General features: G+C 45.8%; 1 protein-coding gene and 1 long non-coding RNA gene across 2 annotated transcripts in view; one reads left to right on the forward strand and one right to left on the reverse strand.

Moving 5' to 3' along the window:
- Window positions 1-11,922, reverse strand: part of TAOK1 (TAO kinase 1) — a 65,570-nt gene extending 53,648 nt beyond the window's left edge. Inside the window, exon 1 of the mRNA XM_065694520.1 lies at window positions 11,706-11,922. The gene's annotated coding sequence lies outside the window, so the exon portion shown is untranslated. The remainder of the gene's footprint in view (window positions 1-11,705) is intronic.
- Window positions 11,923-12,914: 992 nt separating this feature from the next.
- Window positions 12,915-14,207, forward strand: LOC136021752 (uncharacterized). The gene is made up of 3 exons (XR_010615882.1): window positions 12,915-13,015; window positions 13,321-13,412; window positions 13,840-14,207. It is a non-coding gene; the product is annotated as an uncharacterized LOC136021752 (long non-coding RNA).
- Window positions 14,208-15,496: the final 1,289 nt, after the last annotated feature.

Consider the following 15,496-nt stretch of genomic DNA (forward strand, 5'->3'; position numbering starts at 1 on the left):
GCAGTTGGTTTTGGCTGCTCCTCTGACGCTGGCCAGGGCCCAATAGTAATCTTGGTGGAAGGTTAGTGTTAGCACTGCCATGGTACTAATACAAACATGTGAAGTGGATGGGATAGTTCTCTGGTAGAAACCAACACACCAGTGACAAGAAATCACTGTGCTTTAAGTATCTCCAAAATGGTAAAAAAAGAAGAAGAGAAAGGTTGCTAATAAAAAAGATCCCTGAAGCAAGGAGAACTCTGGTGTTTAAAAAATGCCCCTATATCTGCATCTGGCACATCATACACATCACATCCTCCAGCAAGGCAGGAAGAAGTTATTTTTGAGAACCCGATAGTAAGAACTGAACAGAACTAACTGCTTCTCCCGCCCTCTTTTTTCTCTATGAAGCTAATTCCTGTTGTATAAAGTCAGCTTGAAAGCTCCTTTCAAAGCAAAAGGGGGAGGGAGGAGAAGGAGAATCAGATCTGCTTGTGTTTTCCATTTGACATTCAGGTCTCGTCCCCCCGGTTTTGTTTTCCTGGAGGACGCGGCGGAGGCGCAGACCTCGCGGAATGATGACATCACATCCACCAAAAAACCTAACCCCAAAGAGGAGGGCTCAGCTCTCCCTCAGAGCACAGCTCAGCAGCTCAGGACAGCAGCTCTGCTTCTGGCTGCTACCTCTGGGTAACGGTGCCATGCGGTAAAAGAATACTCCCTTCAGTACCCATCAAAACGGGGAATGCGACAAGCTCAATCCTTCCCAGGCCAAGGAGGAGCAAGTTAAAAGGTGTTTAGTTATAGAGATATCTTGAACACTATATGGTTTGATGCTTGTTTATGCCTGTTCTACCAGAGGCTTTGAGTTATACAGGCAAGTGGCTTTTACCATGATAAAACACAGTACATTTAAGTTGCTGTAAACTGCTCTCATTGAATCAGAATCCCAGACTGGTTTGGGTTGAAGGGATCCTAAAGCTCCTCCAGCTCCAACCCCTGCCACGGGCAGGGACCCCCTCCACTGGAGCAGCTTGCTCCAAGCCCCTGTGTCCAACCTGGCCTTGAGCACTGCCAGGGATGGGGCAGCCACAGCTTCTCTGGGCACCCTGTGCCAGCGCCTCAGCACCCTCACAGGGAAGAGCTTGTGCCTAAGAGCTCATCTCAGTCTCCCCTCCGGCAGGTTAAAGCCATTCCCCTTGGCCTGTCCCTGCAGACCCCTGTCCAAAGCCCCTCTCAGTTAAAGGCTTTATAAAGTTATTCCTTCCATATGAGGTAAGCATTCTGAGAAGCATCTTTCCCGCAGAGGAAGTGCACATACTGCACCAGGGACAGAGGAGCTGCTGATGTGTACGCATGCAGAAGGTAGCACCAGCAGAGGGAAAGAACACGCCTCTTGCAGTAAAGAGGCATTCATACCTTGTCTGTATTTATTAGAACTCAGGAGAGGCCCATGCCAGGACACGTGCACTGACTGCTCCACGTCATGAGGAGATTCATCCTTCGTGTAATACCTGAACTCAACACTTCCACACGACTTGCAAGCTCAGAAATAACAGGTTTTAAGTGAGAAAGACCTGCAAAATCTTTGAAGCAAATCTCCAAAATGCTTCTTGACACCAGGCTTGATGGTATATGACCATTTTCCCTGCTCCTCACAATTTATGACTTAATTTTAAACAGCGACAACGAAAAGACTGCAATAAAATGGGAGAATTATAGAAAGGAATGAAATACCCGGTGGTCACGTGGTTCCTACTGAACAGCACAACAAATCATTCAGCACCTCTTTGCTATGATTTTTTTGGTAATTAAATATGAAATTAAGGAGATTGCCATCTCCACCTTATGCACAAGCTAATCAGTATTAGCAGACAGCTCCATTCAGACTGAATACTAATAGTTTCTCAAAGCAGCAAAACACAGCTTTGCCCTCAACCTGGGACAATATTCCAACAATAGTATCAACTAAGCAGGTCCCATTTGCAGAGTCTGTCCAGAAAAGGATTTTTAGGAGACCCCATCTTACAGGATCTCACACCTCCCCTGAACTTAGAAGTCCTGATTACTGTTCATCATCCACCTTAAGGGATTCTGGCACAAGAAATGGTTGATTTTGGTTAAAATGTAATTACAGATTTCCGTGAAGCAGGTGAAGTTTTCTATGGAGTTGGACTATAAGACTTCAAACAATAGGATGGTAAGACACTGGAACAGGGTACCCAAACATCTCAATCTCCTGTCCTGGTGACTGAAGAGAAAGAAAATGAGGCATTAAGGAAGCACCAAAGGAGGTGGTAACTCCACTCAGAAAAGGGATTTTACTCCTAGGTTTGCAGTCTGATGTGTTCTATCGGCCAGGCCCAGCGGAGCGTGCTGAGTCCTGCTGGGTTACCTCTGGAGACTCATCAGGACAGACGGACAGTGACCATCTCTGTAATTTTCTGTTTACATATTTACAGAACGTATTTTAGTGGTGAGACCGTATGTGTCATGTCCTTAGAAATGCTAATCACAGGCATGAAATCACATCTAGAAAACCCCTACATCAGCAGGTGCTCGATGCCTCCTAACCAGAACATAAGCAGACAAGTAGAATCACAACTCACACCATACTCTCCTTCCACTCATACTGCTCCGTACCACTCATGCTAGTCCCTATCATCCTTGTTTCCCCAACACCTATATAAATGAGTAGGTAGACTTTGTAATGTGCATGATAAACAGGTATGAACTATTGCAAACCAGCACACGTAGCATTAGTTGCAAAGCTGAAAGCGTACTGTGGAGAACACTTGCTAAATTTCATACTCCATGGCTGTGGCAACACTGAACATAAATCCCTCAGAAAACCAAGGTCTCAAAACAGGGAACACTTCAACACTGGCAGTCAAATTTCAAGGTTTGAATGCTTTTTGGGTTATTCTAGTTTTAAAATAATAGGAGTGAAGGAACAAAATCCTTAGTTTCATTATTTCCAAATAAGCCCCTGCAATTTTACTGCATAGATATGCCTTAAATGAATACCAACACTGCAAACCTCTCCGCAGAGACAGCTGAAGTAGAATCTAGAACAGATGAAAGTTACTTGTGATGAGCTGAGCAATGGCTCGCTCTGCAGTGCTTAGAGACTACTGATGCTACAGGGGCTCAAAGCTCTTCTTCCTTCCCAGGTGACAACACTCAGGTTTCTACAGAAAACATCTGCATTACACACTAACTAGACCTTTAAGAAGATGTGAGATTGAGCAGCAGTAGAGACTGCACAAACAGGATAACAGGATATACTCTTGCCTCCAAAGAGCTCCATGAAAATGTCCACACAATCCCCAAGTCCTGCAAATTATATATGCGCAAGAATACTTTTCACTTCGGTGAGATGTGCTCAGTTATCCCTGTGTGTGACTGACTCCCAAAACGGAAAGACTTTGCTGTTCATCAAGTTCAGGGACTGATTCACAATGCACTAAAGGCCCCTTTCAGATTTATTTAAAAACAAGAAACAGCAACCAGCACATCATAGTAACACAGAATATCACAAATTTCAAGATGTGGCCAGTCATTAACGAACACCATCGAAGTGCCATCATGAGAAGAAAAATCCGTACAGTGCTCATACGATGAAACAAAAAAAACCAATCCCCTGCATTATTAGGAGGCCAGGGCCAGACTTTCAGTAAGAGATCTGGGACACTGGCACAGCACATCCTCCACAGCGTCTTCTACACTGCTGCTTCTGCTTCACAACCTGGGGGTACTGAAGTCAGATGTTAACTGGGGACCAAGGAGACAAATTCTTCTACCTCTGTCATCACTCATGATGGGCATATTACTCCTCTACCTCTACTTCAGCATCTCCACCTTCTAAGTGTGAAAAATAAATGTGCATTCATCACCCATTTAAAATACTTTGAGATTTATGGATGAAATTCAGAACTGGGAATTACTATTATTATCTTGCCAACTCAGAGAAAAGTACAAAAACATCACATAGGTAAAATAATCTGTGTTATAGCTTACTTAGATTTCTATTTGTGTACTAATATTTCATTTCTCATCATACTAATGATAGCTATTTCTATTTAAACATAAAAATATTTGTAATACCTACAAGCAGCATAGTGATTATACCAGTTTATAGTCACTACAGTAATTAGTTTTCAGTACCAGGGTGTGTGATGGGAAGACTATTCAAATAAGGATCAAACACCCTGGTGCTGGACCAGCTACTGTGGAAAGACTCTGAAGCCCAGGTGATGGCCTACCTGCAGTCACCCACAACCACCAACTCCCGCAACAGGGGAAAATACAAGGTACTTACAATGTGTGAATTCATATTTTCAAGAGGGAGGAGCTACGTAAGAAAAAGCACCTACCATAAAAGTATTTTGGAAAAGGCCTTTTCAATAAACGAGTAAATAATTCTTTAAATGTTCTTTATGGCTTTGTGACTTCTTATGAGCCAGTGCAGGTAAATCACATTCTTCATAAGTAAATTATTTTCATGTTACTCTAGTATCCAAAGTGCTCTGCTTGTGATTGTCAAATCAGGAACAAATCTTTCACCCAGTCTTGTTTTCACAAACAAATTTAGAACACCAGTACTGCAAAATTTAGAACACCAGTACTGCAATGAAATCAAAGGTAACGGGGAGGATGAGAACTTGCTGCTTCTGGAACATTTTGGGTTAAAAACACATACATACTGACCTCTTCTTAAGCACAGGTTATTGTAAGAGTTTGGAACCCTGCACTCTGTCTTCCCAGTCAGCAAGAGTGAAATTTGGAAGACTCTGGTCAGTTTGGGACTGCTGTGTAGGTTGTTCAGGTAAGAACATGGTCAGCTTGTCAGCTAGCTCACAGCAGCACCTGAGAGTGGGAGAAGGAAGAATCTCCAGTGATAGCCATGCAATCAACCAAACCAAGCATCCTGATACCAAGCACTACTCCTCCTCCTCCATAGGCACGCACTCCTTGTAAGGCTCTGGGTGCCTGACATGGCTTTTGGGATGGAGATGCCCTAGAATTCCTTCACCTATGTACTGTGTCAAATGAAGGGAAAAAGTAATCTTCCATCCTCCACAAAGGACAGATGATCAGCATGCCGATGGGTTCGCCTGCATTCTTGCTGCAAAACGGGCAGGTCCCAGCAAGAATTAACAGGAGGTTCTACCACACACCTCCAGCCAGAGACTAACCTAGTTTCAAATACTTCAAAGCATGGGTTAGAGGGGGTTTTGTGTGCAAAGGGAAGAAGGAAAATTAAGCCAAAAACCCAGGTAAGAGTTCAGGGTTTGCCTATATGGCAATTAACCTTAATAAAAATGGAGCCTGGCATTCTTAGCAAGGCCCTGCTTCTGAAACATATCATTATTTCCTTCCCAACTTTGATACAGACTTCTAGAAGCCAGCATGAAACTTTGTCAAGGCCTAAGTTACCCTCTTTTTTAATTGAACTTGCAAACCTTCATAGAAACTTCAGTCTAGGAGCTTGCCTGTGTACTAGGATGTACTAAGCAAGTGGAAAGTGGGGTTTGTACCAGTGCGGCTGATGTCAGTGAAAATCATATCACTGCAACAGAGTTAGTCTTTATGGGTGGTGAAACAGCATTACTACAGTTAGTCTGGTACATAACTCCCAAGACAAGACTTCAGTATGCAAAGGGTAATAAAAAAGCCCAGGGAGATGTGGGAGGGTGGTAGATTTAAAGGTAGATTTAACGAAGCTCACGTGCTATGCCTAGATCCTGTGCTCTGACCCTTGAAGAAGATGACAGCTCACCTAGGGGTATGCAGCTGAATCATACATAAATAGATTTCAAAACCAGGGTTTAACTAGTTTGCTATCTAGGCCAAGAAACAGTTCTGGAACACATTTAACACAGTTTAATCGCATCGAATCATGGCTGGCCCAGAACTGATTTTAACAACTGTCAACTGCTCCTTGGAACAGGCAAAGCCAAAAGGCAAAGATCACGGCGTACAGTGTACGAAGAACCCAGAGACAACCCAACCATGCAGAGCAGCAGCAGTAAAGCACATTCAAATCCCATGATCTTTATTCAGATTGGGTTACAAGGAAGTGGGAACTGGGAGGAGCTAATCCTAGTGACAACTGCAAGGCAGAACTAAAGCAGAAACATGTTGTGCTGCCATCGGGACGCAGCTTGAGAAATCCCAATATCTGATGGAGAAAGTTGCTGTACTACTTACCGTACACCCGTGGCCTATTTGAGAAACAGTGTTAGCAAAAATAACCTCTTTTCTCATCTCCTCAGCTGGGGCAGGGAGTGACAATCACCAATTAAAACAGGACTGAGGTGGGAAGTAAGAACTGCATATTAAGAAGGGGGAAGAAGGCAAAAACAACAACCATGTGCAACCCCACATGCGATTCTTTCCAAGAAATCCCAACACAACAATTCTCTGGGAGCAGGCTCCTGGGTCTGTTATTGCCTTTGAGTATGTCAGGGAAGAGGAAGGATTGCCGGATGCTTGGAAAACTGACTGAACACATGGACAGGGGACAAGCCAAAAACTGTTACAAGAAATATTCCCTACCCTTTCAACATACTTGGATTCGCATATTCCAATTTCCCATGCTCCTGGATCCCAAAACTTTCCCCAGGTTACAAAATCAGCCAGACCAGAATGAACTGAAGATGAACCAGCAAATAGAGAGACTGCTCCTGAAGGATCTAGCCCCTCAAAAACTGTGTCTGCTGATGCTCAGTGAATGGCAGCAGACTAAGGGGAAGAAAAGGAGTCTGAAGTTTAGCTTAACTAAGCAAAAGGCTGAAAGCAACTTTATTCACATTTAAAAAGGCAGGTGCAACACACATTGTCTTTCAGTCTGAAAGCAATGAACAAGAATCTGAGATTAATATTAAACATCAAAACTTCCTTTTCAACCATGGCCTGACATAACTGACACGCAGCAAAAGCTTCCAACTAAACACACAGGCAGCACGCACCCACATCCCGATAGAAGGCTGCCCTGTAAACACGTTACACTAGATGAGCGTAGGAGAACACTGTTTTTATAAAATTACATCTCACTCTAAAGAAAATATTTGCCTGGCTGTAGCCAGGAGTGTAATAAGGGTCAGTGGAAGATCACAGGCACAGAAAACGGTGGAGCCTGCCAGCTTCAGAGGGCTGTGATTTTTACTTCTTTCCTCAAGATCTAAGTTTTCCCCAAACCAAACCATTTGTAGCCTTTTCCATTCTAAGGACAATATTCAATATGTAAATCTCATGCTGTCACCCCATCCTGACCCCTAGAGAAAAATCAAAACTGTATCTAGCCAAGCAACACAACAGGCAAAACTATTAGCTACTGTCCACTCAGATTAAGCAGCCACCATCATCTCTGTAACTCCTGTTGGACCGTCCTCACCAGATCCCTAACAGAAGGAAAAACTCATCTCTGAACTGCAATGTAAGTGTGTAACTGACTCTGCAGATCTGGACTCAGGAAGCTCTGATTAAACTGGAGAAACTTTTCTGTTTAGACAAAACTTACTGCTGTTGTGGCCATTTCACGCTATGTTTACAGTGGCTACCTTGCCTCTTCTTCTGGAAAGGAACCAGGATTTAGCAGGATGTAAAAAATAATAGTCAAGAGTAACAATGCCCTAAATTTCTGACAAAGTATTAAAAGTTCTCAATGGTTTCCCTTTGGTAATTAAAAAACTACTGTTATTCCAGTGATCACCAAATATTTGCTAAAAAAAATGCTTTAAGAAACCACGGTTGGAGCACCCATTGTGCTGTCTAATGTCCACTGTGTTTCTAAGGGCCTTCAGAAAGCATTCCTGCCTCCATGTTTTGTACTGTAAATGAGCACTTAGACAAGGAGGAGGGAACACTGTCTAAAAGCCAAGTGTGCTTTTAAACAGCTCTCCATCCTTTCCTCCCAAGTTGGGCACACTTTCCCCTCAGACACTTTGCACTTCACATCTAGTTTCATGTTCTTGTATTTTAAGTCCTGCTTTCACAGGAAGGATTCTGCTTCACAGCTCTGCACAGCTGAGCTCCCTCTGGAACTTCACGAGGGGATTAGTGGTTTTCTGACCCTCCATCCATTGGATTTTTTTCCAGTCTCTTCTCCACACAGAAATCAATGTATGATGAACAGCTCCTCAGCATTTTAAAGAACAATAAGACAAAAAGAATCCTGAAACCTAACTACTACAGGTTTAGGAAAAAGTGCCATCAACCACTTCTGTCACCACACATTTCTCTTTGAACAAGCTGTGGTTCCATGGCAGAATAAACTGATATAAATTGGTTGTCTGTACCATCACCTAACCATGCACTGAGCCATTTCAGATCACCAAACTGACACAAAACTCCTTCCATTTTTCCTTAGGTTAGCTTTCTGCTGGTGTGGCTTAGCGCAGGATCAAAGACCAGAGCCAGTAGAATGACATAAGTCGAAAGGTAGGCGGAGGATGGTACCACACACCTGAATCAACTTCAAGAGCAACAGGAACTCACCAGAGAGCACAAGACTGCACAGACCAGGGTGTCATCCTGTGTCACGTTGGTCAAGAATAAGCAGTTTGTGGAGAAGAGCAAGACACATTCCAGGGTTATAAAAAAAGGACAACCATGAGTCTCAGAAGATATTAAATCATCCCTCTGGACTGCTATAGGCAAGCTTGTCTCAAACACTGTTAAGTGAGGTAGGACATCTGTGCTCCCCTTAACTGAAACCCTGCTGTCAGACCCAGGATAACTCTAATTCAGAGATGATTCAAGTCCAGAGTTGAAGTTAAACTCTTCAGGTTCACAATGAGAAATAAAACTAAAGACCTTCACACTGGATAGCATATCTGAACAGAAAAATTAATGGCCATCCACGACCATTGTAATACAGAAGACAAGAGCCCACTGGTAATACCAAAGATTTTCTGTAGTTGCTAGCACCCACTTCAACATAACAATACGTTGTTTACCTGATTTTAATATGAACAGAAACACAACAGAAAATACTTCTAAGATAGGATCTTAGTGATTATGCAAGTGTTCTCCAAAATACACTGAGAACAGAACAAGGCAAGTGGTATTTATGACAGCTTCTTACCACTTCTGGATCACAGAGAACCAGAACAACTCTGAATATTTTCTTATTTGACAAAACATTCTTACTGCCAACTAAACTTATATGAGGCACATTTTGCAAATGACTGTAGTATCTATTAAGTTAGATCAGAAGTATATGCTTGCAGAAGAGAGGAGAGAGACAACAGCAATAGTCCATCCATCTGTCTTTGCCAGAAGGAGAATTAGCACCTGAAAATGAAGCACCTGGAAACCACCTAATGTTCCTGTTGAGTGTGGAAGGGTTGTGTCCAAGTGGATCTCACTACTGCAGAGTCAGCTACCTACAACATCTTTAAAACAAATCTCTGAATTCGCTGCCATATCTATTGTTCTCTACAAAACATCCTCATTACAGGAAATCCACTACTAGGATACATCTGAAGATGTAATTATTAGTGTGATATTTGCTTCTCTTCTAATGTGTCCCACCAAGCATAAAAACTGAGGCTAACAACTCATTAAAAAATATGTTATTCCAGCTACAAGACCTGATGAATTATAATGGACAGGCAAAGATGAACACTGCACAAATGGAAATGTTATTTAGATGGAAGTAAGCATTTAAAATTCTCCAGCCTTAGAGCAGAATTTAACAGAAGGACATATGATAGATAACTTTTTCCAGCAGCCTAACTTGAGGCCTAAGTCACCTTATCTGTACATAATTTTAATGCCAACATCTGGTCCTCTACACGCAGCACTTAATTTCAGTCTAGTTAAAAAGAGAAAAATATCAAACTATCCAAGGAGTTTTTACTTCAGGCAGTGGTGTTTCCAGAGGATTAAATTTAATTTAAGCTGTTGTATCACAATCACTTTCTCTTCAGTGAGACATTCTTAACAGAGGAGAAAAAAACATTCTCTCAAGTTCAAAGGACAAATTAAAGTTCAAGTTTATCAATGTATTTCAGTCTACAGATAAAAGGAAGAGGAGTCCTAAAAATGGCAAACATACCAGCCAGAACTAGGCCAATGTTGTGGAGAATCTAATATGAAGGCTCAAACCAGTCGTTGATTAGGTTTGCCCTTGGACTTAAGTAGCAAAAACTATGACACACTCGCTATGAACAGGCACAAAGGCAAGGAACAGGGAGGCTCAAAGTAATTTCAAGAAAAACTGATCTAAAATCGTATTTATTGCAACAGAAGTTGTTATTCTGGAATCCTGAAACATGAAACCAAACCTTCCCTAGTGTCAAAATATAACAGCTTTCCACCATGTTTTCACTATTATGATGTGCTATCTATTAAAGCCATTTTTCAGACACCGATGATCCAACAATACGGTTCCACAATATAAATATATATGTGATGTTAGGGATGGTATTTTGGGACCATTTGAAGCACTCCAAGCCGATAACCTTTATCCAAATACATAAAACAAGAGCTATGTCAAACGCACTATAAATAGCATTAATAGTACGGAATCAATAACATCCAAACCTTAGGTAACATCTTATTAATCCGCCCTTGGCATGCATAGACACACTGCTGTAAGGGCTCTCAAAATGCAACAGTCAAAGGTGAAGGACATAATTTGTTCAACTAGTTAATGCAACTGCTATTTAACCAACTCAGCCACTAAAATGCCACCTAATGAAATACTCCATGCCATGATAAGCAGCAGAGACAAGGCACGATCAACACGAAGGCTTTTTCCTGAGAAAATAAATTCAAGTCCTCCAGGCTAACACCGTTCTGTCATTTTTTTCCCGAGGCACGTAAAGATCTACACTTGACAACAACCATTTTAATCCCTGGTTCTCTCCCCCCCTCTCCCTCCCCATTTCTTGTACCGCGCCCAACACAATGGTACAACTGCATGTTCCAGGTATCGCCTTTATATTTATTTCTGCTTCCACAGCGACAAAGGTGAACTCTAAGGCTCCAAAGATGCTTTGCAGCAAAGCAGGGGGAACGGTATTCCCAAAGCCATACCCACACGCGGGTTGCAGAAATCCAGCCTCCATGAGATGTTTTAATCTGACAAATTAAAATGGTTGGGAAACGCTATTTGGCTAACGGAATCGGCCGCCACATGCAATGCTAAGGGGAATCAAGAAAAGGTCTTTAAAATAGGTCACTTTCATCCAAATCCCACACCAGCACCGAACAAAATGGTATATACACGGCAAACTCACCGCTTGGGGAGGAGCGAGGGGTAGGGATCTCGGGGGAAGGAGGAAAAAAAAGGGAGGGGGGAAAGCAGGAATCCGCCGGTCTCCAAGGGACCCCCCAACCCCTCGGGGGCTCCGGGCTCGGCCACCGAAGCCCACCGGAGCCGCGCAGACAAAAAGGACCGAGGCGCAGGGCACGCCTGGCCCGTGGGGCCGACAGCCCAGCCCCGGCCCCAGCCCCAGGCCTGCGGCGGCCCCTGACAGCGGGGAACACCCCACCGGCGGCGGCCGCCCCTCCGAGGGAAGCGCCATTTCGCCTCCCGCTCCCCCGCCGGTGCTCGGCCCCGAGTCCTGCGGCACTGCCGCAGAGCGCGGCGGGGGAGGCGCCGGCCCCACCGGGCCCCCCCTTCCCCTCCACCTCAACCGTCCTCCCTCAGCCCTCCCGGGGGCGCCGCCGACCCGCCCCGGCCGAGCCCCCCGCCGCGATGCCCGCCTTACCCTCCGCCGCAGCCGGGCTGGGAGCGCCGGTCGGCCCCCCGCGGAGGAGGAGGAGGAGGAGGAGGAGGAGCGGGGCAAGGGGCGGCGGCCCCGCGGGGGGAGGCGCCCCCGAAGGGGCGTCGGGCCCGGCCCCCGCGGGTGCCCGGGCGCGGCGGGCACAAAGGCGGCGGGGCACGGCACCTAAGATGGCAGGGCAGGCGCGGCGGAGCGCCCAGCCGCCGCCGCCACCACCAACCACCGCGGCCGCCGCCGCCTGGGCCCCGCTTCGCCGAACCGCGGCCAGGCCGCGCCGCGGGGGCACGGCGTGCGGGAGGGCGGGCGGCGCCGGCCGTGCCTGCCGCGGCGGAGCGGGTCCCTTCGGCAGGGCCGGACCGCGCCGCGGTAACCGCCTGCCTGCTCCGCCGCCTCCCCTCAGCGCCAACCGGGCTCCGGCTGCTCCGTCGCCGCCGCTCCGCGCTGCCCGCAGCCAGCGGCCCCCGCCCGCCCCTCTCGCGAGACTTCGCCGCCCTCTTCCCCCCCCCCCCCCCCCATCCGCGGACGCGCGGGAGGGGCGGGGGGCGGCGGTTGTGGGGAGGAGGATGAGGAGGGGCGGGGCCGAGGGGCAGCTGTGAGGGGCGGCGGGAGCAGGGGGCGGTTGCGAGGGGCAGCAGGGGGCGGTTGCGAGGGGCAGCAGGGGCAGTTGCGAGGGGCAGCAGGGGCAGTTGCGAGGGGCAGCAGGGGCAGTTGCGAGGGGCAGCAGGGGCAGTTGCGAGGGGCAGCAGGGGCAGTTGCGAGGGGCAGCAGGGGCAGTTGCGAGGGGCAGCAGGGGCAGGGGACGGTTGCAAGGGGCTGCAGGGGCTGGGGCGGTTTGTGAGGGGCAGTTGCGAGGGGCAGCAGGGGCAGTTTTGGGGGAGCTATTGTGGGTAGACTCGGGGCAGTGAGGGTGAGGGGTCGTTGAGGGAATGGAGGGGACTGAGGAGAGTGTGAGGAATCCCCGTGTGGGGACCCGAAGGGGTGAGAGGGGCCTGAGGGAGAAGGTGGGCGGGAGTGCTGCTGAGGTGTAGGGGAATGAGGAAACTGAGGAAAGGCGAGAGGAAGTTTAGCTGGGTGCTCTGGGGAGGAGCAGAGAGAAGGAAGGCTTGGGGAGAAGGCAGGTGGGGCCTGGGCATGGGTGAGGAGGTGGAGAAGGAGGGCAGGTGGGAGCCTGTAGGGGCAGTTGTGTCAGAGGAGGGTGGGTTTGGGGTAGGCGAGCTGGGGATGAGGATATCCGGCTGAGTGGAGACACTTCCCGGGCTGGGAGCAGCTCAGCTACAGGCAATCCCACGAAGGTGGTAGGTGTCTGCTTGTGCTGGCTGTTGTGCAACTGGCCTGACCAAGTGGGTGCGTTTCTGACTGCGTGCCCTTGGCTGAACTGTGTCCTGTGTGTGGCCAGGGAAGTTTAATAGTAAAACTCTTCCAGGCCAAGCACAGAGCCTCCTGAGCTGTAGTCTTGTGGTGGGTTTTGGACTTGGTAGGTTGCTGAGCCTTTGTGTGCTTCAGTATCTCTATCTATGAACTAGAGATAACAGTTGGCTTCATGCAGGGATTAATTATCATGTCTTGTAGTCATGTATTTGTTTATTTGGTTTTACTATAGATTACAGCTGGAGGAATGCTAAACAGTCCACCTCTCCTTGTCATGGTGTTTAAGCGCATTGTGCTCCTGCCTGAACAGAGGAAATCACTGAGGTCAGTCTCCCCTGTGTTTATAGTTGCTTTCCCTTTCAGAAGTATGGGGGCAAGGAATCATCAACAATTTGCACTGACATCCTGATAATAAATTGTTGGAAACAGTTACATAAGACACAGTTTGTAAAAGGTGTTTTTGTAGGGGTTGCTTGCGCTTATCATTTCAGGATTATAGCTTAGGGGACAACGTTTTAAGTACCCTGCAAATATTCATGGCTCTGAAGTCTCCAATATGAAAAAGTACACCTCTAAATCCAGAATTACTGCTGGAATAAAACAAGCAAAACAAATTTCCTTCCTGTTTTCCCCATAAACTAACAGGTGTTTTATACCTGTTTGTACCTGTAAAAAGGCTTTGTGAAGCAAGCATTGAGAATGATGCTGGATACTATTTATGTAAACTTTGTTTTTACTTTTCAACAAGCAGAGCTGCTGGGGACTGTTTAACCTGGGATGGGGGAAACCTGAGGGAAGATAAGAACAGAGGTTGGCTGTAATAATTGTGGACCACATCTAAGAGTTCTGCAAACTTCTCACATACTGGTCTGATACTTCGCCTTTTCAAATCCCGGTGGGAGAAGTAAGGCAAGTGTGGATCACTTCAAACATATGTTGTTGTAAGTTATTGGGGAAAGGCAAACTAAAGGTTTATCTGATTATCTCAACCTTAAAGTTGGCAGCTATGACAGGAAACTTGGTTTCATTCATCTGCCAAAGATATTTGTAGCGTATCGTTTGACAAGTTAAAAGGCATTTTTGTAATGGTACAAAAATAAAACACTCCACTTTCTGAAACTACAGTTTCTGTCTTTCTAAAATAACATGGGTTTGGAGGCATGCTTTGGGGGAAATTAAGGACAAACTTGAAAGGTAAATATTTGTATTTTCATATGTTAGAACAATGGTGTTTGACCTGAATCTGCCCAGCATGGCCTATCAGTATAAATTTGTTCTCGTACTTGTTTTGCGAAAGAGTGTTATCATTTGCTTTTGCAGTGGGAGAACTAAATGGAGCAGTAAGAGGGAGTGATCTGCCCATGGGGTCATAAGGTGGAATTGAGAATCAGGTTCTTCTGAATCTTGATCTTGTACTTCTTCCAGCAGACAAATTGCCTTTAAAGCTCATGAATGATGAGAGTAAAAGCTTCAGGTAGTGAGGTCTGTAGAGCTAACCCAGCAAACACCAGCAGAGATTGAACCTCACCTTTTTCTGTTACACATACAGAAAGGCAACTGTAGCTCTAGGTAAAAATCCTCAGCATCTCTAAGGGGGCTGCAGAAAAATGTGAATAATGCTTTACCTTTAACTATCAAATATTTTGCTAAAAATACTAGATTTGCATTTGATCCTTATTCAGTGATAGCTTCAAAAATAAGCAGAAATTCTGAAGGAACAGCCAATATGAAAACTATGCTGTTTATTGTCGCCAGCTAAACTGGCACTTTTAGTGTGCTTTTCTAGCCCTGTGCTGTTAGGCTTGCTCTTGCTGCCTTCTCAGATGATCATGGTAGGCATCTATAAAGTTAGTTTAGCTTAGTTTGCTGATTTCCTGATGCAAATTTAGTTCATTTAAAGAACTAAACAGGTTTATGTATGTCTGCATTGGGATTTGCGCCCATCCGCCTATCCGATAGCTATACCCAAAGTTAATTCCATCGGAAGGAGGTGCCAGAACATCAGTAAATACAAGCTGCAGATTGCCTAGAGGTTCTGCTGCCAGGCAGAAATGGTTTCAACACATCATTCCCAATGTGCTGCCCAGAGCTGGTTGTGGGGTAGACCCACACAACACTCCAGCATAGACAGGACATTTAAGAGTGTGCATCAGCACTCCATAATATTGTAGGAGAGGAAGTAGAGAACAATACTATGTCCAACGGAAACTGTGGCAAGAATTTATTCAAGGCACATTGTAATTACTCCAGCTGGGAATTTGGCCAGGACATTGGGGTTAACACCCCTACTTCTTCACAAGTGTCATAGTTTACTTTTTGCAATGACTTTAAGTGATGAGGAGCTTGGCTTTTTGTCTCAGCAGAATGACAACACCTTTAGCAGTATAAACTACTTACAGCAATGCAAA

Source organism: Lathamus discolor, chromosome 14 (genome assembly GCF_037157495.1).
Source record: "Lathamus discolor isolate bLatDis1 chromosome 14, bLatDis1.hap1, whole genome shotgun sequence".
In the NCBI taxonomy this organism is placed as follows: Eukaryota; Metazoa; Chordata; class Aves; order Psittaciformes; family Psittacidae; genus Lathamus; species Lathamus discolor.